This window comes from Myodes glareolus, chromosome 15 (assembly GCF_982192425.1).
Source record: "Myodes glareolus chromosome 15, mMyoGla1.1, whole genome shotgun sequence".
In the NCBI taxonomy this organism is placed as follows: domain Eukaryota; kingdom Metazoa; phylum Chordata; class Mammalia; order Rodentia; family Cricetidae; genus Myodes; species Myodes glareolus.
The window spans coordinates 19,372,498-19,397,438 of record NC_142040.1 but is presented as its reverse complement, the minus strand read 5'-3'; the positions used below and the strand labels follow the sequence as shown (position 1 = coordinate 19,397,438).

General features: G+C 45.0%; 1 protein-coding gene across 3 annotated transcripts in view; it reads left to right on the top strand.

Annotated features, from left to right (window-relative positions):
* Rasgrf2 (Ras protein specific guanine nucleotide releasing factor 2) overlaps positions 1–24,941 on the top strand; it is a 218,984-nt gene that overhangs the window by 8,262 nt on the left and 185,781 nt on the right. The gene's annotated exons all lie outside the window — the stretch shown is intronic.

Sequence of the window (24,941 nt, the reverse complement as noted above, 5' to 3'; positions counted from 1 at the left end):
CTACTTACTAAACCCATGGTTGGTAATTACCAACTCAATATTTTGGTTTTCTAAAAGAAGCTCTCATAGTTCTGGCTGGCCTGAAGTTTACTTAGTAGCCCGGACTAGTCTTGGACTCCAGCCAATCCCTCTGCCTTAGGCTCCCAAGTGCTGGGATTACAGGTGTGAGCAACCATGCCCAGCTTGTGGTTCTTTTTCAAGGCTTGACTTTTCCCCTCCAGCATCTCTCATCCACTCCTGGATTCAGGCGTTGATTCCGCTGCAGGTGAATTTGTCTCCCTTCGTATTTTGGTTTTAAACAAAAGTCACAGGTTTCTCACCAGTCTGTGAGTTAATTGTAAATCAGCAAGGCGATGGCCCAGGGAGCATCACAGAAAATTTAGTGGGTGTGATGGACATCATTATTGCTATATAGGGTGCATTCATCAACCTACTTAATACTATGCTCCGAATGCTAATATTATACATCATGAAAAGCCACAGTGTGTCCCATCAGTAGCAATTCTGCGTACTCACTTTATCACCAAGACCTCTATAATAATACGATTTGCTTTCTCTTCTCTTATTCTGCCTTCTGATCTGCTTGGGTTCATGCCCATAATTACTCATTACTTTCTAATATTTTAACAATTACTGAAATGCTCTTTAAATGGTAAATTTAAGCCAAAACCAGTTTTCAAAACATCACTGACACAGAGAAAAGGCATAACCTTAAGGGGGCCACTTTTCAAATTTTCCCAAAATAGATGGATGTTTGTGCTTAAGATTTGGGCCAAGTGACTGACATGATCGGCCCTCCAGAAACCAACCTTGGGCCAGTGCATCTTCATTGTCCACCGTGGAAGCCACCATGGAAGCCCCTGTCCTTCCTCATCATAATATTGATTGCTGTTGCTTGCTTTTGAGTTTTATATACTCATACTCCTGTGTTCTGTGGCGGGCTTCTTTCCCAGAGCATCTTGTCTGAGAGATTCCTACCTGTTCCTGGATGTACCAGTTCTCTTCCCTGCTCTGCATTCCACTGGGTGTGTGTACAACAGCTTCTCTGTCCACCCTACTGTTGATGAACACAGGGGATGCTCCCGGGTTGGAGCTATTGTAACTAATGCTATGAAAATCCATATGCAGGCTTTGGAAATGCATACATGCATGTGTGCATTTCTGTTGGGTAGGCATGCCCAGGAATAAAAGTGTTGGATTGTAGAGCATATGCATATTTAGCTTTAGTATTACTGCTCAACTCCAAAACTGGCTGTATAGGGCTCTTTATGAAATGAAACCAGAATTAAGTTCTACATCCTAAGGCCCCCTTATACTAGGTTTCCAGTCAGACTGTTCCTCCTGGAGAAAGGAAAAGTATGGGGTTTGGCCATGTGGAGGCAGGATTCTTAGTTTTCAACCTGGGTCCCTGCCCCGCAGCATCCACTTCCCTTGTTTTGATTGTTGCCTAGAAAGTGACCAAGAAGGACAATACTTTCTGTACAAAATCTGGTGGTCAGGCAGCTTTCCCAATGGATGAGGATATGGGGATAAAAATACCAATCAGTCTGTCACTGGGCATGCAGCTTAGTTCATGGACTACAGCAATATGGCTGGAAACAAATGGCCCGTAACCTAGTGAACTATTGATGGTGATGAGAGCACCATTATTCCCAAGAGGAGTTCTAAGGTTTAATGTCACCTACCTGTCACAGGCAGGAGGGGCAATTCTCCTTATTATGGGTGAGTGTTGGCAGTCCCAAGTGTACATGAATTGCTACCATTGGCTTCAGAAATGGTGAGACTTGACCTGCAGCTTGGGGCCCATTGGTCCCCCTGGAGAACTCGTCTTGATCGGGAGCATCCTTTCCCATGCTCCCGGCAGTTCAGTTAGTAGCGTGCTTTGTTCAGGTTGATATCACCACGGTAGGGTCTCTATGGTGTTCTGGTCTGTAATTTTGCACATGGAAGACTGAGAAAAGATGCTACTGGTGTAGTTTGGAAGAAGTGACTTCCACACCAGCCTGGAGGAACCACAACAATGTTGGCTGCTGGCAGCTAGCATCCAGACCCCTAGCAGGTACCTCCGGTCTCAGCTTACCCAGACTAGAACCAGGAGTTTGGGGAGTCCCGCTTCGTGTCATGAACTTTACTGAGTTTTGAGTAGTAGAGTAAGAGATTAAAGCCTCTATAGGACACTTGTTACTCTTTTGTTTCGTCTGCCTTTGCATCCGGGCCTTTCTATAATTTTAGGCTGACTTTGAACTTGTGATCGCCCACCTCAGCCTTCTAATAGTTGGGTTTATAAACACTTGTTACTGTGTCTCCCATTGGTTGGGATTCTAGACGCTTGTTACCATGCCCAGATTACTACTTTTAAGCTGTAAAGCTTGGGCCCAGACAAGGTACAACCCTGAACATATACTTTCCACGCACGCACATTCTTCCTCGAGTCTTCTGGTAGCCATCCTAAAATAGCAATCCCAGCTCAGAGAGGCACGGGGTCTCCGTGGGTCAGTTTTAACAGGACTCGGCGGCAAAAGTTGCCTGCATGCCTGATAATTTTGATTGCCTGCTGGACATTGTGTATGAGAAATAGAAGCAATTTGGGGCCCCCAAAGATGCTATTTTCTTGCAGAGGGGATTTACTTTTGCTTCCTTGCAGGCATTAGTGTCTGGGCATCTCACTAATCCATTCTGGGATTGAGCTGGTCAGCCAGGTTTCAGGCTTTGTGAGGGCTTTATTGCCAGTTTGCCCCAGTTTCTGAAGTACAGTACTCCCATCGTCCTCTCCAGAATTCAAGGACATTTATGTAACTCTTCCTCCTTAGTCTCCTCTGTTCCCAACGAGGGCCACAGTATTGCTCCTCAGTCTATGTTATAGCTGCCACTTTTTGCTTGGTTTCTCAACCTCTTGGTTCTTTGTATTTGTGTACTAGAAAATGCTAGGATGGAAGAAACTTCCCAGACCCCAGACTCACTACTTCCCTACTCTGGGCATCTGCTCCTTATGTGTAGGCTATCTTGTTAGCTCAGTGATGCTTTTAAACACAGGCTTCATTTGTTTTGTTTTCAGCTTGGAGATTATTATTGGTGTGTGAGGAGGAGAGGATTGTCTGCAATAAGCTTCTCGTACATTATCGCCTAGCCATCGTTTTGTCTTTCTTTAAATTATTGTCTAAAAGTATTTTATGTATTGTATTTTTTATCATTTTATTTTCCCTCTCCCAACTCCTCCTAGAGCCTGCTCACCTCTCTACCCACCTCCTTTTATGTTCTTTCTCTCTTTCAACACAACCCCCACAAAACCCAATTAAGACAAGCAAAACCCCAATAAAACAAAAATACCAGACCAAATCAAAAAGCCCACAAAAAACCGAGGATCTATTTTTGTGTTGGTCAGTTCCTCCTCTCCATGGGCCTTGACCTGGAATTTGGTGGTTAGGCCCAGTGCATTCCATTTCCCCCTTTTCAGCAGGTGTCAGTTACAAACAGAGGTGGGACTTTGTGTCCACTTCTCCTCAGTGCTGGGACTTTGTGTAGTTTGAACCTGTGAAGGCCCTGTGTGTACTGTCATAGTCTCTGTGAGTGTGTATGTGCGTCACTCCTGTGTGTCTGGAAGACACTGTTTCCTTGAGGTCATCCAGCACCTCTGACTTTTACAAGTCAACAGTTTATGTTGGTCCAAACTTGTGACACTCCTTGTAGAAGAGTGGAGAAGTTATCTTTTCTTTTCCCTTTCTCAAAACGAACCTGTTTATTACCTAGAGTTCAATAATTATAAGTAATTAAGAAGCCAAATTAAAACTGGTCTTTGTCAATTTAACTACGACTATCTTTGAGCATCATATATTTGCACAAAATGAAACAGAAAGATCATTCTGCAGTTATAATATTATCTTTTATAGGTATTCATCTTTATAATTTTCATGGGCCATGAGGCATATGTTTTGAAGGTCCATGATATGACCCTTATCTTTTCCCCACACAATGAATTTACACTTTTCTTATTAAAACGTTTTCTTATATCTGGATACCTAGAGATCTCTCTTTATCATCTACTTTAGTCAATGAACATTTAATTTAAAACATTTATCTTTCTGTAGGTCTAAGCTAATTCTTTTCTTCTTAGGAAGTAAAATAAAATAATAGTTTGATTGAGAATACTAACTTCTCTGTTTTCAAATAAACATTGTTTTGTATTACACTATATTCTAAGAATAGGTTAATTGGTTAATTAAGTATGGGTATGTGTTCATGTGCATGTATATGAGGGTACATGTTACATGCCAACACCAGAGGTTGATACTGGGTATTGTCTTAGTCAACATTTCTATTTCTGTGATGAAACACTGTAACCAAAGCAACTTGGGGAGGAAAGGGTTTATTTGACTTATATTTCCACATCTCTGTACCTTTTTGAAGGAAGTCAGGACAGAAACTCAAACTTGAAGGCAGGACCTGGTGCAGAGGTCACGGAGGGGTGCTGTGTACTGGCTTGCTCCTTGTGGCTTACTCAGTCCGCTGTCATATAGAACCCAGGATCACCAACCCAGGGAGGGCACCACCCACAATGGGCTCGACCTTCCCCTATCAACCACCAATTAAGAAAATGTCTTACAGGCTTGCCTGTGGCTCAATCTTATGGAGGCATTTTCTTAGTTGAGGTTCCCTCCTCTGTGATGACCCTAGCTCAGATCAAGTTGACATGAGACCAGCCAACAATTTCTCTCCCTCAATTTCTCTCCACCTTCTTTTTCTAGCTGGATCATGTGGTTAGCAGTGTGATCCACCAGTCTCTGGCTTCTACTGCTGGGATGACGTGTGCCCAGCTTTTTATCTGGGTGCTGGGCAGCTAAACTCAGGACCTTAGGCTTGCACAGCACATATCTTACCTGCTGAGCTGTCTCCCCAGTCCAGCTACTGTTAACCTCATGCTAATGTGGGTGAACAACGATCCAAGCACTTTATTGAGTCTTCGCAGCCTTGAGATGACTGTCCTGTTTACTTTGCGGATGAGGATGCTGAGCTTAGGGATGAACTTAGTGATTCACCCAGGACAGACTTTTACTCAGTCGCCAGCCTGCTGTCTAGGACCCAGGATTCCGCCAGTATTTGCTGAGCCTGAGAAATCTATGATGCGGAGGGAAAAGTTTTTGCCTCCAGTCTTCTTAGTCTGACAGGGCGTATTTGCAGTTAGAATAGAATGTTGTTCAGTCTGTTCTGGCCCCTTTCATCACGCCCATTGTGCAGGCTGCTGTTTCTGGCCTACATTCCTAAAAGCACACCAGTTAAGCTAAGCTGTCTTTGGTCTTCTATTTAGCCTTAAGCTACTTTACAGACATCTACAGTCTCTGTGCCAGGCCCAGGCCCTGAGAGCCAGGGTTCTGAGGGAATGAGGGCTGGATGCCAGTCTCCGGGAAACCCCACTGTCTGAATTTGTAGTTCAGGCTTCCTTTATAGTTCTTGTCCTGTACCCTGGTGCTTAACAAAGATTAAAAAATCAACACCCTCTGTCATCTTTCTCAATAAGAAGTTGGAAGAGTACTTATTTTTTTTTTAATTCTTCTCTCATACGTTACATGGAAGAATACTTTTATGAAATGCAAGATCATTTATTTTAAAGGCCAGGTCAGCGAGGAGATGATCATTGTTGCATGAATCTTTTCGTGTATAGACCTTCCTGACCGTGATGAGCATATTACATGTATTAACATAAGAGAAACTTTTATTTAAACAAGTAGCTAAATTGGTATTTGTGCTTCTAAAGCAGAAATTGTTTTTGCTGGGAATGTTGACCCTGCACATGGGGGACAGGATTGCACCCACTGTGACTTCTATACTTTTCTTCCTGATATGGAATAGCACCTTAACAGAAATTTTAAAAATCACTCTTTCATTTTTCAAGCAGCATTCCTTTGGGAAAATTTGAAAATCACGTAGAGTTATGGAGGAAGATAGTTAACCCTCCTGGAACTCTGTCCTTTGGAAAAAACTATGTGTTGCACTATAGGAGTTTCCCTCATGGGTATTTTTCTGTGTGTGTATAAATACATAGAAATTTGAAACGGAGTCATAGTTGGAATTCCATTTTATACAGAAATTGTATACTTTTTTAACTGTACAGCGATATTTGTTCCGAACATAATATTGTGAGCATATAGTAATTATCTTGAGTCAAGTTTGTGATGACATCACGGCATAATTTCTACTATGCAGATATATAATAGGCACTCACCCATAGGTGGACATTTACTTTGCTTTCATACTGTGATATTTTGTCTTATTGTATACAATACTTCAAGGAGCATTCAGAGGATGTTTGTGAGTGATTGGCAGGGTTGGTAGAGCCACGTAAACAAATGAATAAAGGAAAACTTGAGATGTCAGAGTCTTCTGCTTACTTTTTGTAGTTCTGGGAATGAAACCCAAGGCTGTCTCTGCTGAGCATGCGCTCCTTCTGGGAGCCACGTCCCAGCTAGTCTCCTCTTTAACTATCCTCATGATGCTTAGGAACCATTAGTCAATATTCACTTCCCTTGAATTCCATGGTTGTTTCTGTTTTGTTTGGTGGTTCAAACTCACAGCTTTGCTTGAGCAAGAGCCGCATCCCCACAGACTAGCAAAGGTAGTTTCGGCAGCTGGCTGAATACCTAATATAAAACACATTTCTTTTAAAAGTTAGTATACAGGAATAGATGTGACCAAGTGTAATCATCTAACTCCTTTTGTTGATCTTTGGTAAGATTAGTTAAAGTGCCCAGCACTTACTATGGAGCTCCACCTGGATAGAATGTTCCCATTCTGCTAATAACGCCTGCATTTTAATACTTCAAGTTCTGATTTAACCAGTGCATACATTTGGATGTTTTTGTAACTCTTACCCTAAACATTTCTACTAACCTAGGGTGCACTTCCTTATTCCATCTTAAAAACAAATGTGCAACTCTAGACAAGGGTTAGTTGGCATTTATTTGTTTTCAAGTAACTTTTGTACTTATGTGTTAGGCAGAACACACAGTAGAAGTATGCCTATGTTGTGGTGTAGGCTACAAACCTTGACCTTTTCACAAGAAACCTAAAGGCAGGGAATAACAAGGCCACGTGAGAAAGATGAAAATTCAATGCTTGGCGCTGCCGTGCTCACTCTAAGAGCTGACATGGAAAGACGGCAGACTTTCCTGCCAGCCATCCTTACCCAAAGTTGCCTTTATCCCTTCCTGTAGCTCTTCTAGGCACAGAGAGCTGCTCAGTGGAACTCCCGATCTACGGCTGGTTCTTTACACAACATCATTGTTGATTCATTTGGGAGTGCATCTTCCTTTCCTCAGATTTTCCCACTAGGGTTTAAGAAAGATAAACTTGACGGTTGGGTATTTGAGTTAGCCCATCCTTAAATTAGATTGTGTCCCTTTGTGGTTCCCAAACTCCCGAACAATGGAAGTTGCCTGGGTCAGGAGACTCAAACTTTCCTACCTCTGATGCTGATAACAGCCGCCTGGCAACTTAGGTTTGTGATCCTTTCCACCCAGGTCTGGAAACCCAGCCCTGCCTGCGGTCCCCATCACAGCTCTCCATGTGGCTTGTGATGGTGACAGCAATCTTAGTCACAGGCAGGACTTTTAAGGAATACCACCAGATCTCCTGTGCTGCTCCTTCGCACCTCTGTTGTAGAACTGACACACCACTGCACATTAGAATAAAGGCGCTTCCTAAAGTTGATGCTCAGACAAACTATTTGGTCTGGAAATGATTCAGGGGCTTGTGTGGAGTGGAGCTGCCCCCTGTCATTTCCATGGTAACCTGTCTGGCAGAGAAGAGAGGTTTTCCAGAGCTTTTCACCACTCTACCTGGGAGCCCATCTCCCTCCTCCTTAGGGTCCAGGTAAGTGGCTTCACAGTGAAGTTCAGGCAGGTGTTCTCTAGACGCCTTGTGATCTCCTTCCCATGCTTAGCTAACAGTCATTTAGTTGTGAAGCAACGTATATGCTGATCCTGTTATCGTGGCCCGAAAAAAATCAACTGGAGTTACTTTCATAGTTACTGCAGAGAAGTGAAACCCTTCGATTTTAGAGGTTAGATTCCTTCAGTTGCTGTCCCTAGTGTTGGGTGTTTTATTGCTTAGTTGATAGCACGGTATGAATTTGATTTCTAGAACAGTGCTGCTGGAAGGCACTGGATCCTTACAGTCCTGTGGCAATGTTGGGATTCTCAGAGCGCAATGCCACGGTGTGCTGTGGAAGTTACAGCGCTGATGTCTCCTCGTGGCTTTAGGAGCACACATGGATCCATCCTTAGAATCTCGAGGAGTGTTCTCAGGAGAACAAGGGGTGCCACCAAGAGGAGAAGAGGCTGTGGGTTGTTGTTGCTGTTGTGTGCCCATGCGTGTACATGTGTAGGCATATGCTTGCATTTGCATGTGGTCCAAACACAGCAGTGCTTTAGTAACAAAATCTGGAGTATTCCAGACATTTTCTTTTGCATATAAAAAGTGATTTTTTTTTTAAAAAGAAAAGAGTCTATATAGTTTCAGCGGGAAAATAAAAGATACCACATTTTCATTTGGTGAAAATGTAAAGAGTCAAGTGTATTTTCAAAGAAAGAAGACTTTGTCCGTGAGTCACGCTGCTAGCAGTGGAGTGCAAAGCGGTGTGGTTCTTGCCCTAAAATGATAAAGGGGGACAAACATTGACGAACTTTGTCGCTGAAGAGTTAAGAGTGTTATTTCAAATCTGGCCCTTTTAGGAAGTCTACTGTGCTCTCAGACTGGGCCTGTTTTCATGGGAGCATGGACCCGTCATTCCCTTCTGTTTTCTCTTGGCAGGTTTTGAGCATTTCTGAGTATTAAGTGCTAAATTGAGGTTTGTGCACGAATTTCAAGGCCTCATCCCTGATGTCTGGTTGCCCCTGACGACAGAGGAGACGAAATGATGTAGTAGAAAGCATTCTCCAAGGCTAGGAGACTTAGAAAGCACTGTCCATGTTCTAGAAGGGAAAGACTTTTTGGTTTGTGCTCATGGAGGGCTTCGGGAGTGCCTGCAACAATCCTTGATAAAGGAACCAAGTTCACTTCACAGGACCCTGAACGCTCCAGGAGTGCCTGCAGTAAACCTTGATAGAGGAACCAAGTTCGACTCACAGGAGGAAGACAGGGCTAGGCTCAGTTGGCCTTACATGTGGCCATTATGTTCAACTTGGGAAATAATGTTTGGGTAAGACCAGTGGTGAGGTAGCAGTGGGATAGAGCTCGGTTCCATCCTCAGTGAGGATTACTGTTGGGAGCGTCTGTTAATCCAAAACAAGATGTTACAAGTTTGTAGCGTCTTAGAGTTACTCCTCTGGAAGTGTGTCATATATAAAGGAATGTCCACTTCTACACTTCGCTACTCCTGGTTAGACATGACTGCTCAAAACATGAGGGAGGGAAGAGGACTGGGATGCACAAGTGACTGGGTTTCTCTACTGTGGTACTCGTCAGAAGCTTGGCTGCTGAAGTGTCTTTTGAAACTGTCCCTCTCTTGGTGGCCCATTCCCAGAGCTGGGCTGCCCTTTGGTGGGAGTTGCTGAGCAGGCACTGGGAGCTGCTGACACCAAGCAGGCAGATACATTTTGCTCTTGTCCCCCAGGCTCCCTGGACCTGACTCTTCATCCCGTGTTCTCGATTTGCTGCTGTCCTCAGTAGGTCTGTGGAGGGTTTTGCTATGGCAACTTCAGGGTGCTGGGCTGTGGGGTCTCCAGCAGAGTTAGTTTCTGGCCACTTTACTAAATTCTGATGACTTGGGGTTCCAGTGGAAGAGACAAGGACACTGGGATCCAGGTACATCTGAGAGCAACAGCCCTGCCCGCTCTAGAGACAGACACCATCGCTCTCCATCTTGGGTATGTCTCTAGCTGCGAACCTGGGTCCAAACTGTCCCTGGTGTAAAATTGCTCACTACCTCACCCACCCCATAAAAACGCTTCATTTAATTACCTAATAACAATCTCAAGTCTTCTTTAAGGGCTATAGTCTAGAATATTTATCATTTTCCCTTTTTACATAAAAAATTGCCAACTTCTGCCTTTTAAACGCCCTGTTCTTTGTAGTACCCATTAGCCACCTATAGATTTGTGCCCTGAGGACATAATTGGTCAAAATCAGATGTGTTTATATATACTTCAGCATGCTAGAGTACAGGCTGGTGCAAGAAGTAAATAAGGACATAGGTAAGTAAATAAACAAAATCCTGTAGGAGCTTAGCAATTTTCAAGTTGGATTCATGTTGGAAGAGAATCTGGACACATTAGTGGAAATAAGATTTATTATCCAAGTTTACTTCACCCATCTCTCTTTTCTACCCCTGATTACTTGCAAATTTAAAATTACAGGTGCAGCTTGCCTTTGTGCTGCTATTTCTCTTGACCAGTGGTGAACGATAAGAGAGATTTCTAGTCCATTGCCCATTGAGGTCCTTTTTTTTTCCCCAAAGGAGCATCCTGAATAAGTCTGGGTCTTTCTCAGGAGTCATAAGCTTGGCAATCATCACAGTCTTAAGCATATTTTAGTTGGGAGTTGGTGTTTTGTTGGTGGCAAAGATGCAATTTAATAGATGAAACTTTTTCTTTAAATAATGATAATGCTTTCCTTTGTGTTTGTTTTCTCAAGTATAAATATATTTGCTATCTGTCTTATGTGTTATTTTACTTGTGTGTGTGGTGCTGGGATCTTGCATAGTGTCTTCTACACAGTGTGCGTGTGCTGAGCCTCAGAATGCATACTGTTATCTGTTTATCTCAAACTAGCAATTCCTTTGCTATTCTCCTGCCATGCATGTTTGGAAGAACTCACGAATTGCACATTTCCTGTAATGTAAAAGTCATAACTTCAATGCACCAGTAGCTCTAATTCTAGCATTTGCCCTAGAGGAACAGCGAGATGAGCGTACACCTCAGTGCCTACGAGGATGCAGTATTGGGGCAGAGTCATTTGCAGCAAATACTGGCTACAGCGCCAATGCCTGCTGCAGTCTAGATGTCTACTCCCAAACCACATTATAAAGGCTTGGGCACAGGGTGACGGTACTGGGAAGGAATGGCAGTACCTTCCCAGGAAGCGATTATAGGATCCTGGACTTTTCTGCTTCCTCTTCTTTCTCATCTCCTTCTCTTTATCTCTTTCTTCTTATCCTTCTGACTTGAGACATGAACAGCTTTGGCTTCCATACAGGTTCCCTATCCCTGTTACTCAGCTCCCCACCAGGGGTTTGGCGGCCTCAGCAACATCATGTTCGTCCAGTCCTGGGCTGGAAGGCTTAGACTGTAAACTTTCACCGTTATGCGTGAGTTAGCTCAGATGTTTGTGGTAATAAACTTGCACATATCCAGTGATAAAGGTTGGCTACTTCAAACGTGAGATCTTTGCCTAATTATGGTGAAAATAGAAATGGCAGCATGATCATCAAAGGTTTTGTATATCTACATTTTAAGGATATATATATATACATATATATATGTATGTATATATATATGCTTTTATTTTAGAAATTCCCTCAGAAAGTGCTTCTGGCTGTCCATATTGACATATTGGTTATCTCTATTGAGTGGGAAGTGTTTTTTGCAACTTTAACTTGTGCATACTTATTTTTACATCTGTTTCTGTAACAGCCTATATTTACATAATCAATCAAATGATTACTTGACCCAGCACTAACTTACTAATGAATCAGCTGCATAAAACATTCACCATCTTATTGTGACATAATTCGGGGCCATTAGGTAAAGAGTATCTTCTACGAAATAAGTCACACACTGCACAGACCTCTTTTGGTGGCTAGGAAGTCACAGCTAGGAAGTAAAGGTTTCGTATTTAAAGGACACAGCTTTAATTTTCAAGCCGTGTGAACCGTACCCTGGGTTCTCCATCTTCTTACAACTGTGAAGGCCAAGAGTCTCCCATTAAAATACTTTCCTGAATGTTCGAGCTATTTTTAAGTGCCCGTTACAGGAAGGATGTGGAGGGTGGAGAATTGTGGGAACTTTTGCCAGTTAATGGGAAAGCTGTCTGAAAGTCACCTAAGGCCACAGAAAGAAGCAGTGTGCAGTGTGGTCAGCTCAAAGTGGAGGTCCTTGTCATGATGGGAGGGTGACACAGTCCTGGGCTGGCTCCAGCAGGTCTTTGGCTGAGGTTTTCTTTTTAAATTCCCATCCTGGTTTAATCCAAACCATGCTTTCTAAGAGAATTCTGCTGGGGGCTGAGCACCCTGACCTCACACCCAAAGCTGAAATGTGAGCCTCACTTGACCCCATTAACAGAAAACACAAGATGAAACCTGAAATCCTCTGCAGGCTGAATGCACAGCGAATCTCAAGTTTCCACTTGGGTTCCAAGTGCAAAGTAACTCATCATGCGTGTGCTGATGTTCCAAGACCCCCAAAGTTCTGGAGCCCTTCTGGTTTGACCCTTGGCTGGTCTTGGAACCTGATAAAGCCTGTCTTTGTTGCTCACTCTCCGCTCTTGGATGTAAATTCACTTTGAATGAAAACAAAGAAAAGAGGAAGCAATCTAAGGTTCTTAGGATGGTGGAGGAGAAGTTTTACCATAGATATGAGGGAGAGAATGGACACAGGCATCCGAAAGGGTCCAGAGTGACCCTGAGTCGGGCCGTGTGAGGAGAGGTGGGAGGGATGGGGAGAGCCAGGAGAGTACAGGTAGACAAAAGGACAGGGAATCAAAATGGCTTGGTTATATAGTGAAGGGCAGCTGGGGGAAGGGCAACCCAGTCCCTGGGTTGAAGATGTTTAGGGTAGGGGGGCCGGGTTTGCTAGACCTAAGGACCCTGTAACAGGTAGGGATCTAGGGATACTGGGAGAACCTGGTGGTCAGATCTGCTCTGATATGTTAAATGGATCATCTCAGCTGGCCATTTTTCCTGGTTTTTAGACCTACCACTCTTCTTATTGCTTGAACGTCTAAGTGGCCTCTGTGCCTCCTTTCCTGCCTGTTCTCTGTATGGTCATCACACTTGCTCCCACGTTAGTTCTAGAAAAATCATTTCCTGTTAGGTGTCTGCTGTTGGCTCCTGGCAACGGCCACATCCTCTGTCCTGTTTGCAGGAGGCCAGGCCCATTGACTACCACTGTTGCCTTGTCTGGGCCGCGGAAACACCACTCAGAACTGGTCATTATTTTTGACAAAATGCTTCACTGTTTTCTCTGATCAAAACGCTATTCTGTTCCCCATAGCTGTCGGAAGAGTTTCCCTTTTTATGTAACAGTAGCTTCTGGTCTCCAGTGTGTGCTGTGCCCTTCCAGTGGCCCAGCTCTTTGATTTGCGGTGGCCTTGTGACTGTTCTTTGCTTTAAAGTTTTACATTGTTCGGTTCCCATTGCTCAGCTATAGCACTCAAGAAATGGAAGTGCCCAGTTGACTCATGCTGGCCATGTGCCATGCCCTAGTGGTAGATTTGGCTCTCACTGGTTTAAGTAGTCTTTGGGGGCAGGAGCCATGGATCACCCTGGGCCGAGCATCAGATTTGGTGAGGCATCTCAATGAAACGTGTGAGTGGAGATTAGATCTCTCCACTGTTGATATAAAATAGTGAAGTAGACTAAGTCATTTGAGTTTGAAACGCATAGACTCATTTTCTTATCAGGAAAAGGCAGCTTTCGGTAGCAAGTGCTGGTTGGTTTGTGATGATGTCACACACTTACTCTTCTAGCTTTGTTTCTCTTTTAGAAGAGAAACAAACCAGGGGAGGCCAGGTCAGGCAGGAAGAAGAATCTTTCCCCGAGCACTAGGAAGGCTGTACAAGATCAGAGATAGGAGCCAAGAAGATAGAAGAATATAAAAGAGTCTTGGTTAAAAGAAAACCACTATGTAATAGCCCATTACAGCTTCACAGGAACTGAAATATTTTGAGATACATTATATTTTCCAATTCCCAGCACTTCTGAGACTGTCACCTCTCTTTTTGTTTGAAAGTCACAATGTAAAATTCTTTCCTTCCATTATCCTGCCACTCTCAGGAGTGCTTCCTTAAAAAGCTTCCTTAGGGACCACCTCCACGACATTTCCTGCATTCCTGTCATCCTTCCTTTGTTTCAGTAACATGGCATTATAATTCTTTTAGTTATATGTATATTCAAAACCAATTCTTTGTGTATATGTTTCATTTATGAATTTTATGTATTTGTTTATCCAATTAGTCTACGAAGTCTCTGCAGCCAGCGACTGGGTCTTAGCTTTTCCTCCAGGTCACCTTGTGCTCTCATCAGTGGCCTGTACAGATTGATGTAAATATTAGAGCCTCAGTGAATTAAGCCATTGCTAAGTGGCTGAGATATATAGTCAATGCTACAATGGTTCTTTGCACTATTTAATAGCAATGGAAAGAAAAAACACAGTGAGGCTTCAGGGGCTGACTTTGGTACATATTCGCATTCTAAACTTGTGACAGTTATTATGGGGTGGATGCAGAGATAACAGGTATATTAGTTTGCTTTCCTGTTTCTCTGTTAAAAAAATGGATGGCCAAAAGTAGCTCAAGGGAGGAAAGGGTTTATTTGGTTTACAGGTTTCAGGCCATTAACTGAGGGGCACAAAGGCAGGGACACAGAGGCAGGAATTGAAGCAGAGACCACTGAGGAACTGGCTTTCTCTTGTCATCTTGCTGTCTTATACAACCCAGGCCTACCTATTCAGATGGCACTGCCCACAGTGGGCTAGGCTCTCTTGCGCCGGTTAGCAATTAAGAAAATGCCCTCAGGTCAATCTAATGGAGGCAACTCCACACCTGAAGTTTCCCGCTCTTTACAGATGACCCTACTCATGTAAGGGTGACAGAAACTGCCCAGCACACTGTGATCAAGAGAAAGCACGTGTAAATGAGCAATGTCTAATGCTAACAGATGCTTGGTAGAGAGACGTGGTCTGTGCATAAAGCTATAGAAAAGGAAACTAGATCAAAATGTGCATAGTTTATATGGATATGACTTACTCTAATGAATTTAAAATTTACTTACTAAATTGAAGCCAGAAAAAAATTAAGGTGACAGTAATTGTGAACAAGGAAATTGAGCATTATGACTTTATGAGAGGAGAATCTGGTAATTGGATCCAGCTCAACCCTCAGCTTGACTGTTAGTTTTATGGTCTTCTTTTGGCTGTAGGGTAGGATCTCATATGGTCCAGAATGGCCTACAATTTACCACGTATGTAAGGGTGACTTTGAACCCACGACCCTCTTGTTCCCACCTTCTGACTGCTGGGACTGCATGTATGTGTTCCCACGCCTGACGCATGCAGTGTCAGAGATGGTACCAGGGCCTTTGCAAGCATGCTACCACTATCTAGGCTCTAGCCCCTCCCCAGAGGGGAGGCCTTTTTGTTTTTATAAGAACAAGCCTTGCTATCTAGCCCAGTCTGGCTTCAAACTCAGGGTGCTGCTGCCCAAGCCTCTTCAGGGCTGGGATTGCAGGTGTGCATTGTGCCCAGCTCCTGTTGTCTTCTCTTTCCGTAAAGAACTCCTTTCCTGTGTATTGATATTTCAAATCATATTACGTCTGCTGCATGAATGCGACCCAAAAGATACTGGGTGCCAAAGCATTCTTATGGAAATGTTATTCATGACTGTGGCAGCGTCTGTACAGTCATTTTGAGTGTAGACACGGCCCTTTAATGGGAGTCGCTTAAAGACTCCTCTGTGGGAAATTCTGTATCAGCGCAACCTTTATCACGGAGCAGCTAATAACGTTGTCGTGGGCTTTGGCACCGGTGCTGCAGGGCGGTGGAAAAATGCTTTCATAAAGCGCCGCATCCTGTTCGCAAGTGCGAGCAGGATGCTGGTGACGGACTTGAAGCGGGGTTTTCCTCCTCGCTCTCACAGGCTAAAGTAAACAGTTCCCTTTCTGAAGCACGGCCAGTGGGACGCAGCGTGTGGCCAGACTGTACTTAATCACGCCGTCTGTCAAGTATGATGTAACGTGATCACGTTGTGGTGAAATACAGTTACAGTGAGTTATAATGAGCTGCGGAGGATGGGTGAACCTTAGTGGAGCCGTTTCCTCAGTCTAGAATACGGTTCTATCTGGGATTCCCATGCTTTTGCGTCCCCTCCCTCTCCTCTCCCACCTACCTCCGAGGCTGTCCAGGTGGGAAATGTGTTGGCTTTGTGAGTGAAGGCTGCATGCATGTTTACACTAGGTGGCCAGTGGAAGCCATGTCCGCTGAAGAATGTAGGAAGATTTCTAGCACACAGGAACCTTCTATTTGCTTAGCTCAACTTCTGTCACCATGAAAGATAGGCTTGCTATCAATTTGACTGCTAGTTGGATTCTTTTTTCCTGTGAAAAGAGAATTTCTCCCCAACACTCCTAAAAATCTGAACCTAAACAAACAAAACATTTAGTATTATTTTCTAAATTTCACCAAAGCTCCGGGAAATAGAGTATATTGCCTCTTGCTAGCTAGGTCTCTAGGTTCTGCAAGCAGTAGATGAGCTCCCTCATGAATCTGGTTTCATCACCAATCAAGAGCAAGTTCTCAGAGCCCCTAGAACCCTCCAACTGCATTTGCCAGGAGTCGAGAGGGCGTTCCCGGCAAAGGCACTTTTCCTGTTGCTGGTCCTAAGAAGCTCTGGAGAGGATGCTGCTTGTCTGAGGTGACAGTTTCGTTTCTTTGGCTGGGTGGCACTAGGACCTCTGAGGGCAACAGCCCTCTTTCACTGAGTTTCAGGCCACACCTTGGCTGTGCACACCTGTAATGCTCCACAGTTCAAGCTGGGAGCTGGATGCTCCGGTGCCTGTTTGGTACCATTCCTCCCTACTTCCCAGGGTTAGCATCTGTGACTGGCTGCTGTCTTCCTCACTCTAGTGGTCTGTGGGACTTTATTGGTGTGAATCTGAAAAAGAAGAAAGGGAAGAAGGCTGAATCCAGACTTCCAGGTGTTAGATGTGGTAACTTAATCCACGAAGGTTCACAAACTGTGAGCTGAAGGTGTCTGGTTGTGTTTTTCAGATCGTTGGAGTTGGTAGATCTGTAAAGCATAGGGGTTTGTAACTTAGATCAGAGTGGGGTGGTTACTAATCTTAAGGAATTGGGGAACCCCCCATTCTTGCTGTAGCTGTCTAGGGTCCTTATTTCTTTTATTCTCCACTAGTTATATATGTACACTAACAGATGACCTGAACTTCAAGTAGATTAGAATGAGGCCTCTTGAACCTTACCTAGGTCTACCGTCACCTGAGTCCTTTGAAATGCAGACTTGCTAGGACCTGGTCTTCTGTTGCCTATCAAGGCTCTTTGTTAGCTGGCCTTCTTATTCTTAAATAAGATCTTAAATTAAAAAAAATTCTTTATCCAATTTTACTTTACTGTTCCTCCCATGTTCATCTTTATCTTGTTTTATTTTATTCTGTTTATCAAAAAGGCTATTTATGGGGCAGCTCATTGGTGCCAGAAAGATATATATTGACAGCAATCTTTTTTTTTTAAACCTCTAAGTTCCTGACTATGTTTACAGGATGATATCTACCCCTCAAACAGTTTCTTTTATTTCTAAAACGCTTTCCCTCTATAAGTTGTATAAACACATTCAAAATCTATGGAAATATTTTGAGCACCTGCAGTTGGGTGTAGGTCTTTTGCCAGGAAAAAAAATGACTTTTAAAGAAGACAAAACAATGAACACGATTGTGTGAGACATATGGCTTGTAGATAAATCTGTGCAATTGTGGTAGGCAAACCAACAAATAGCGTTTTCAGTGAGATCTCCTGGGCAAACCCCCCAGGGTTTCTGTAGGGGTCGTCCTTCCACGCCACCCACATCCCACGAGTTCCATATTGTCCTAGGGGTTAAAGCATAAGACGCACACACACAGATACAGAGTTCCAGTCATCCTCAAGAAGAGAATGCCCCTTTATTCAACTAAATCCAGGGTTAAAATACCTTTGGCCCCAGTAAAGGAAAACTCCTCCCACCCAGAGGGGGCTGGGGAAACTGGCCTCTGTGGGAGTTTTTCCCCAGACAGGTGGTCGAGGGTTTAAGGCAATGTCAGACAGGTTAGATGGGCCTTGGCGCCTGAGCTTCTTTGAGGCAGGTTGAGAAATTACCATTTTAAAGTAAAATAGATCCCTCAGGCTAATGTACCAGGCTGTAGCAGAACCAAGGACAGAACTAGCAGGAAGCTTAGCTGGTTAGCGTAAACATTATTTGCATCCAGTATTTTGGTCTTAAGGATCAAGGAGGACAGGGTCCCACAGGTTTCCCAATCAGTGCCCACCTTCACTGTTCCCCACTGTCCTTGCTGCACCATTATTCCACCTGCACTCACCGTGCCTGGCTAGGATTGGAGAAATCACCATGACTCAGCTGAAATTCCTTTGCCAAATTCCACAATGTATCACTTTGGGAAAGGAGGAAGAAGAAGGAGACAGGGAGCGGGTGTCGGGGGAAGAAGGAAGGAGAAGAGAGAAGGCCATCAAGAAAAGCAGATATAAAGTCAGTCTGTACTTGGGAGATGCTGCCCCTTAGGCTCTGAGCATCTCTGTTCAGGCTGAGGATGGAAGATTGAATTGCCTGTCTCCTCCATTCGCTCAGCAACAGTATTCATATCCACTCACCCGAAGGAAGTTTGCTTCTTAGAGTGATTTTGAAGGTTAATGCAATGGGATGTAGGTTGGTTCTTCTTCTTCCCCCTGGCTAGTGAGGCAATAAATAAATAAATAAATAAAATTAAAAAATTAAAAAACATTCCAATTTGCAGGAAAAGGAGTGGTGAGTGAAGTGGGGCAGGTGGAGGGGGGCAAGTGGTGGGGGCAGGTGGAGGGGGCAGGTGGTGGGTAGCAGGTGGTGGGGGGCAGGTGGAAGGGCAGGTGGAGGGGGACAGTTGGTGGGGGCAGGTGGAGGGGGGCAGTTGGTGGGGGCAGGTGGAGGGGGGCAGGTGGTGGGTGTCACGTGGTAGGGGCAGGTGGATGGGGCAGGTGGTGGGTGTCACATAGTAGGGGCAGGTGGATGAGGGCAGGTGGTGGGTGTCATGTGGTAGGGGCAGATGGAGAGGGCAGATGGTGGGTAGCAGGTGGTGGGGGGCAGGTGGTGGATGTCACGTTTTAGGGGCAGGTGGATGGGGGCAGGTGGTGGGTGTCACATAGTAGGGGCAGGTGGATGAGGGCAGGTGGTAGGTGTCACGTGGTAGGGGCAGATGGATGGGGCAGGTGGTGGGGGCAGGTGGAGGGGGGCAGGTGATGGGTGTCACATGGTAGGGGTAGGTGGATGAGGCAGGTGGTGGGTGTCACATAGTAGGGGCAGGTGGATGAGGGCAGGTGGTAGGTGTCACGTGGTAGGGGCAGATGGAGAGGGCAGATGGTGGGTAGCAGGTGGTGGGGGGCAGGTGGAGGGGACAGGTAGAGGGGGGCAGGTGATGGGGCAGGTGGTGGATGTCACGTTTTAGGGGCAGGTGGATGGGGGCAGGTGGTGGGTGTCACGTGGTAGAGGCAGGTGGATGGGGGCAGGTGGTGGGTGTCACGTGGTAGGGGCAGGTGGATGGGGGCAGGTGGTAGGTGTCACATAGTAGGGGCAGGTGGATGGGGGCAGATGGTGGGTGGCAGGTGGTAGGTAGTAGGTGGTGGGTGGCAGGTGGAGGAGGCAGGTAGAGGGGGCACGTGGTGGGTAGCAGGTGGCATATAACCAGACCTGGATTGAGAAAGAGAGAGAGCCTCCAATAGGTAGGAAAGAGTCCAGGATGAGCTTCAGGGGAAGCACTACTTGGTTTGTACCTGCTTATAGTTTTAATGATGTTTAAAATACAGATTAGGTTTCATGAGAAATGACGCCCATCGTTACTTTTAGCCTTTCTCAAAAGTTCTGTTTATGCTATCTTTATCTACACCTCAGTTCTGAAGGATTTGATATGCCCATGCAGGCTCAGAAACAAAAGAAACAAGCAAACAAAGCCCCAAGTAGAAGAGTAACTAGGGGCAAGGAAAAGCAATTCGGGGGTGTAGACATACACTAGACAACATTTCCTGGACATGTTGTTCCCTTGCCAGAGACAAGTGACAGATTCAGCCAAAAGGTTGCAGGCTCTCTGAGCCAGTGATAGGATCCATGATGCCCAAAAGATTAATGAGGAGTCATTTTTCCTGTGCTGAGGCCTGAAAGCCATGCACGGCAAGGGGCGAAGCGTGGGGTGTGAAATAAGTCTGCGGGGACAGCGCTAGCAGAGGGGACTGGGAAGCCATTTGTCAAATGCCCTTGACAGTTTCCAACGACTTAATGTCTGTGCGTGATTTAGAGAAGACCTTTCTCCAAGGACCCCAAAAAAATGAAGTTAAAATAGTCTGCTCTCTGGTGCCGTGTCTGGGGATTGGGCAGCGGACTGGTTTCCCGATCTCCCATGAGTGTTACTTTGGTCGTCTAAGTTATGGTTTGGAATATTTTAAGTTCAATTTCTCAGGCAAAGAAATATTTTCAATTGCTCATTAGAAAGTGTGCTTTCCGTACCCAAGAGTCATCAACTTTAATTTCAGAAAAAGTGTTCGATGCAATGGAGATTAAACCCAAGGACTCATTGCTCAGTTTCCTAACCTATATCAGGATGGGTTTGAACATATAAGCCTGGAGTCCTCCTCCTTGTTAAAATGTTCTGTAGTAGTCAGGACCTCAGAGGTGAGGGTAGAAGGGCGGGGTAATGGCTCCGCGGGTACAGTGCTTGTACAGATGCGGGGACTGGAATTTGGGTCTCTAGCACCCAGATACATGTTGGACAGGTGTGGCAACCTGCCTGCAACCCTGCATGAGTGAGGCAGAAACAGGGAGTTCCAGAAGCAAGCTGACTCGCTAGAATGGCTGAACTGTTGAGCTCTGGGTTCAAACGAGCCCTGCCTCAGTATCTAAGGTGCAGAGCTATCAACGAAGGTATTTGACATCCGTGTCCTTGATACATGTGTGCTTACAGACATGGGAGCAATATACATATGAAAAAAAGTTGGTGAGTATAGACCTCCGAGGCTTTGGTGGCTAACGGGGCACAGTACAGGGGCTCGCCGCTAGCTAGAACAGGTGTCAGCACCACCTGCACAGAAGCTGAAGTGAGACAAAGTTAGAGACTTCTCTTCAGGGAATGGTGACGAAAACTGTGGAGATCATCTGGCCCTCATAAGAGGTGCATCTGAAATGGCCATCGCACCTGCATACCTTTCTCTCTTATCTGACGGTGGCCCTCATGGGTCATACGCAATAATCTATGTCTATACTGGTTAGGAAGACTTTTACTTCAGGGCAGTCCTCTGATGAGCTTTTCACCAAGTCTGCATAAAATTCTATAGCCTTTCCCCAAAGTCAGGTTGGGACCAGTCTTGCTTCTGAGGTACCCACATATCCTCATCACCTGTGGCAGTTCTCCTCAGCCAATTTCTTTCTCTGCCATGGTTGCAGTTTGATTCATTTTTATTGAGCCTCCAGTCACCTGCTGAAGCTCCCTCATCTGGCTAGAGAAGCAGAAAGGGGCTGTTTTATACAGACTGACCAAGCCTTTCCTGTGAGGAAGTCTCAGCACTAGGCATGGATTATTCATTCTGCTCACGGATGCTCTGAGGTGGGGATCTTAGAAGGGGCAGACAGTGGACAGCTCTTCTCTGTCCTGTGGTGTCTGGGAGGGTAGCAGCTAGGTCTGGAGGAACTGTGTCCTAGCAGGCTTGCTGGGCAGAGGTGGTGGCAGGAATGACCTGTGTTTGGAGCTCTGAGCTGCTGGGTAAGAACTGCACCTCTTTGGAAGATGCCATGGCGTAGATGCCATACTATAGTTTGTTTAGCATTCCCAGCTGAGCCATGACCAGTTTACACTCTCTCTTCCCTTTGGAGGAAGGCAGATTCTACATAGCGCTTCCAATAACTTGTTTCAAAATAAAGTTAGTAAACAAGGCGCTCATGCTAGGGCTCGAATGATGGTCTGGGGTCTTTTGTTTGTATGTTCATTTGGGTCCTAAAGGTTGAAGCATCAGGAGCATTTCTGACAGCAGGCAACACTGCAGTGCATCACAGCATGCAGGCAGCTCTGACAGATTGCTCAGATGCAGGGAACAATGCAGGATGTGTGGGTTGCTTTGATTGTAGACTGGGCGCCTCAAAGTGCCAGGGACGTTAGCAAAGAAAGGTCTCTTTCATTTGGAATTTGTGAGTGGACGTGCCTGCTCGTTCCTCCACCTGGTCTCTGAAACTTAAGCTCCCTCTGCAGAAAGAATCCTTGAGTCATGAAAGTGAATTTTGTGCAGCCAAAGTTACATACCCGAGAATGCTATGGTAGTTATCGCTAAATATTTTCCTGTTTACTGTGTAAATAGGCAGGGACTATCTCCAGGTGCAGGGTGAACAGAGGCTCAGGTAGGAGCGTGGAAGATGTGCTGAACTAAGGCTATTAAGATGAAATTTGTGTCCTACATGCTTGCTTTCCCTCCTCTGTTGTTAGTATATATTTCCTCCTGGGAAAAACAATCACTTCCCAGACAATAGCCTTCTGGAGCAATCTTCTGCTTATTAGATTTACAGTCTTAATTATGTGCCTGTACTCAAGCATGATTTTGATCACAGATAACATACTACCCAGGTAAGGGTGGATTTGAGCAGCGAGTTCCTTGCCTAGGCCGAGCTCATTTCCTAGATAGCACAATTTAAGTTCTTCACCAGGCTTGTGTTCCTGAGGGACCACGCTCTTTGAATAGACCACTGTTGCCTCTGTAAATCGAACCTTTGCAGCCCTGTGGTTTAACGTTTTTACCCACAAGCATTGCGGTTTTCACTGTCGTTATACATTCCTTAGACTTCATTGTGGTCCCGTTAGGATCATCATAAAGGTTTTCAACACTCAGCAGTTGCACTCTGTCCCCTTGAGCACCACTGGGCCACTGGAAAGGTGTGGCATGGACGCTCGATGCCCAAAGTGCTCACTCCCTGGACATATGCACACAGAAGTTGCCACTTCTGGAAACTTGGGCCAACTTCTCGTGGAAGCTGAGTCCTGCCTTGGCTTATGTTCATGGGTATTTTTCCTGCCCGTGCTGCTGAAGGATTATAAGCCCCTTGAAGGACGAGAGGGAGTGTTTCTCATCTGGATAGATGAAAGCACCCAGCAATATAGCAGACGCTTGGAAATTGCGTGTAGTGTAGAAGGGGATTCAGTGCTTCTCCTTATCCACTGATTTAAACAAAGGCCTTGAGGTGGCAGAATTGGTGGCTTCGGGAGTAATAGGGAGAAACTCCTCACACATGTCAATTGTAAACATTGTCTTAGAATTAGTATATCTTCAAAGAGAGTCAGCTATTGGCAGCAGCATTCTGCCTGTCACTGTAGTGATTTCTCTATTAGCAGTCAAGCTGATAAAATGCTGTGCACATCCAGTGCAAAATTATGTGTGAGGCTAGCCCAGACTTCATACAAATTCAACAGCTGCCTCGCTTTGTAGTGAGTACTTATTTTCAAAATTATTATTATTATTATTATTATTATTATTATTATTATTATTATTATCATCATCATGGTTTTTTGACACAGGGTTTCTCTGTGTAACAGACCTGATGCCCTGGTTGTCCTGGAACTCACTCTGTAGACCAGGCTGGCCTCAAACTTGCAGAGATCCATCTGCCTCTGCTTCCAGAGTACTGGAATTAAAGGCATGTGCCACCACTGCTTGGCTCAAAATTAATTTTTAAAACTTATTTTATTTATTTATTTATTAAAAATTCCCACCCCTCCCCACCTCCCTATTCTCACTCCTTTCCCCCCTCCTCCTCCAGTCCTAAGAGCAGTCAGGGTTCCCTGCCCCATGAGAAGTCCAAGGTCCTCCCCCCTCCATCCAGGTCTAGGAAGATGAGCATCCAAACAGACTAGGCTCCCACAAAGCCAGTCCATGCAGTAGAATCAAAACCCAGTGTCACTGTCCTTGGCTTCTCAGTCTGCCTTCATTGTCAGCCACATTCAGAGAGTCCAGTTTGATCACATGCTCCATCAGTCCCAGTCCAGCTGACCTTGGTGAGCTCCCATTAGATCAGTCCCACTATCTCAGTGGGTGGACGCACCCCTCATGGTCCTGACTTCCTTGCTCATGTTCTCCCTCCTTCTGCTCCTCATTTGGACCTTGGGAGCTCAGTCCAGTGCTCCAATGTGGGTCTCTGTCTCTATCTCCATCCATCGCCAGATGAAGGTTCTATGTCAAACCCCTGAACTGTATGTCTTAGTGTGATATTATATGCCGTTCTGATACATGTATGAGTGATATTGCATTTGAATCAGGTTACATACGCTTATGCCCTCAACGTATTTCTTTGTGGCCAAAAAGTCAAAATCTGTTGTGGTGTTTTGCAAACATCCAGTGCTACTGCTGTCTCAGCTGTCCTCCAGTACAGCACGTTTCTTGTTCTTAAGGGGTAGTTAAGAACTTAACTAGCAGTTAAGGACTTAACTAGCAGTTATCTAGGCAGTACTGTGGTTCACCACCCACCCCCAGAAAATCCATTCTCTGACATTGAGACCAACTTTTTCTATTAGCTTCACTTTGCCAGAGAAAGTAGCAGAGGCATTGTTGGCATTTAGCATCCATCCCCACAGCTAGGGTTTTACTTCCAGGGCTCCTCCTCTTCCCTCTGATCCTCTGTTATCTTACTTTTCCCTTCTGCATTTGCATTCAAGGCTTTAGACTTGGTGCTGTTCTGACCAGAGTATTTATCAGAATAGCTGGATGCTGGGGGAAGACTCCACTCATTGGCTACTTGCTTTGGATATCCATGATGAAGGAGAGGGAGCCGGGAGCCGTAATCAAGAGTTAGATATGGGACATCTGGACAGTCGCTAAGCAGCGCTGATCCATTCTTAGTATTTTCTGTGGCTGTGAGGGTGTGATTTTTGTGGGTGTAAACAAGTGACCACCCAGGCTAAAAAGAGGGGCTTTGGATTACTAATGGGTAAACTTGTTTTCTTTGGAAGAAGTTTTAAAAAT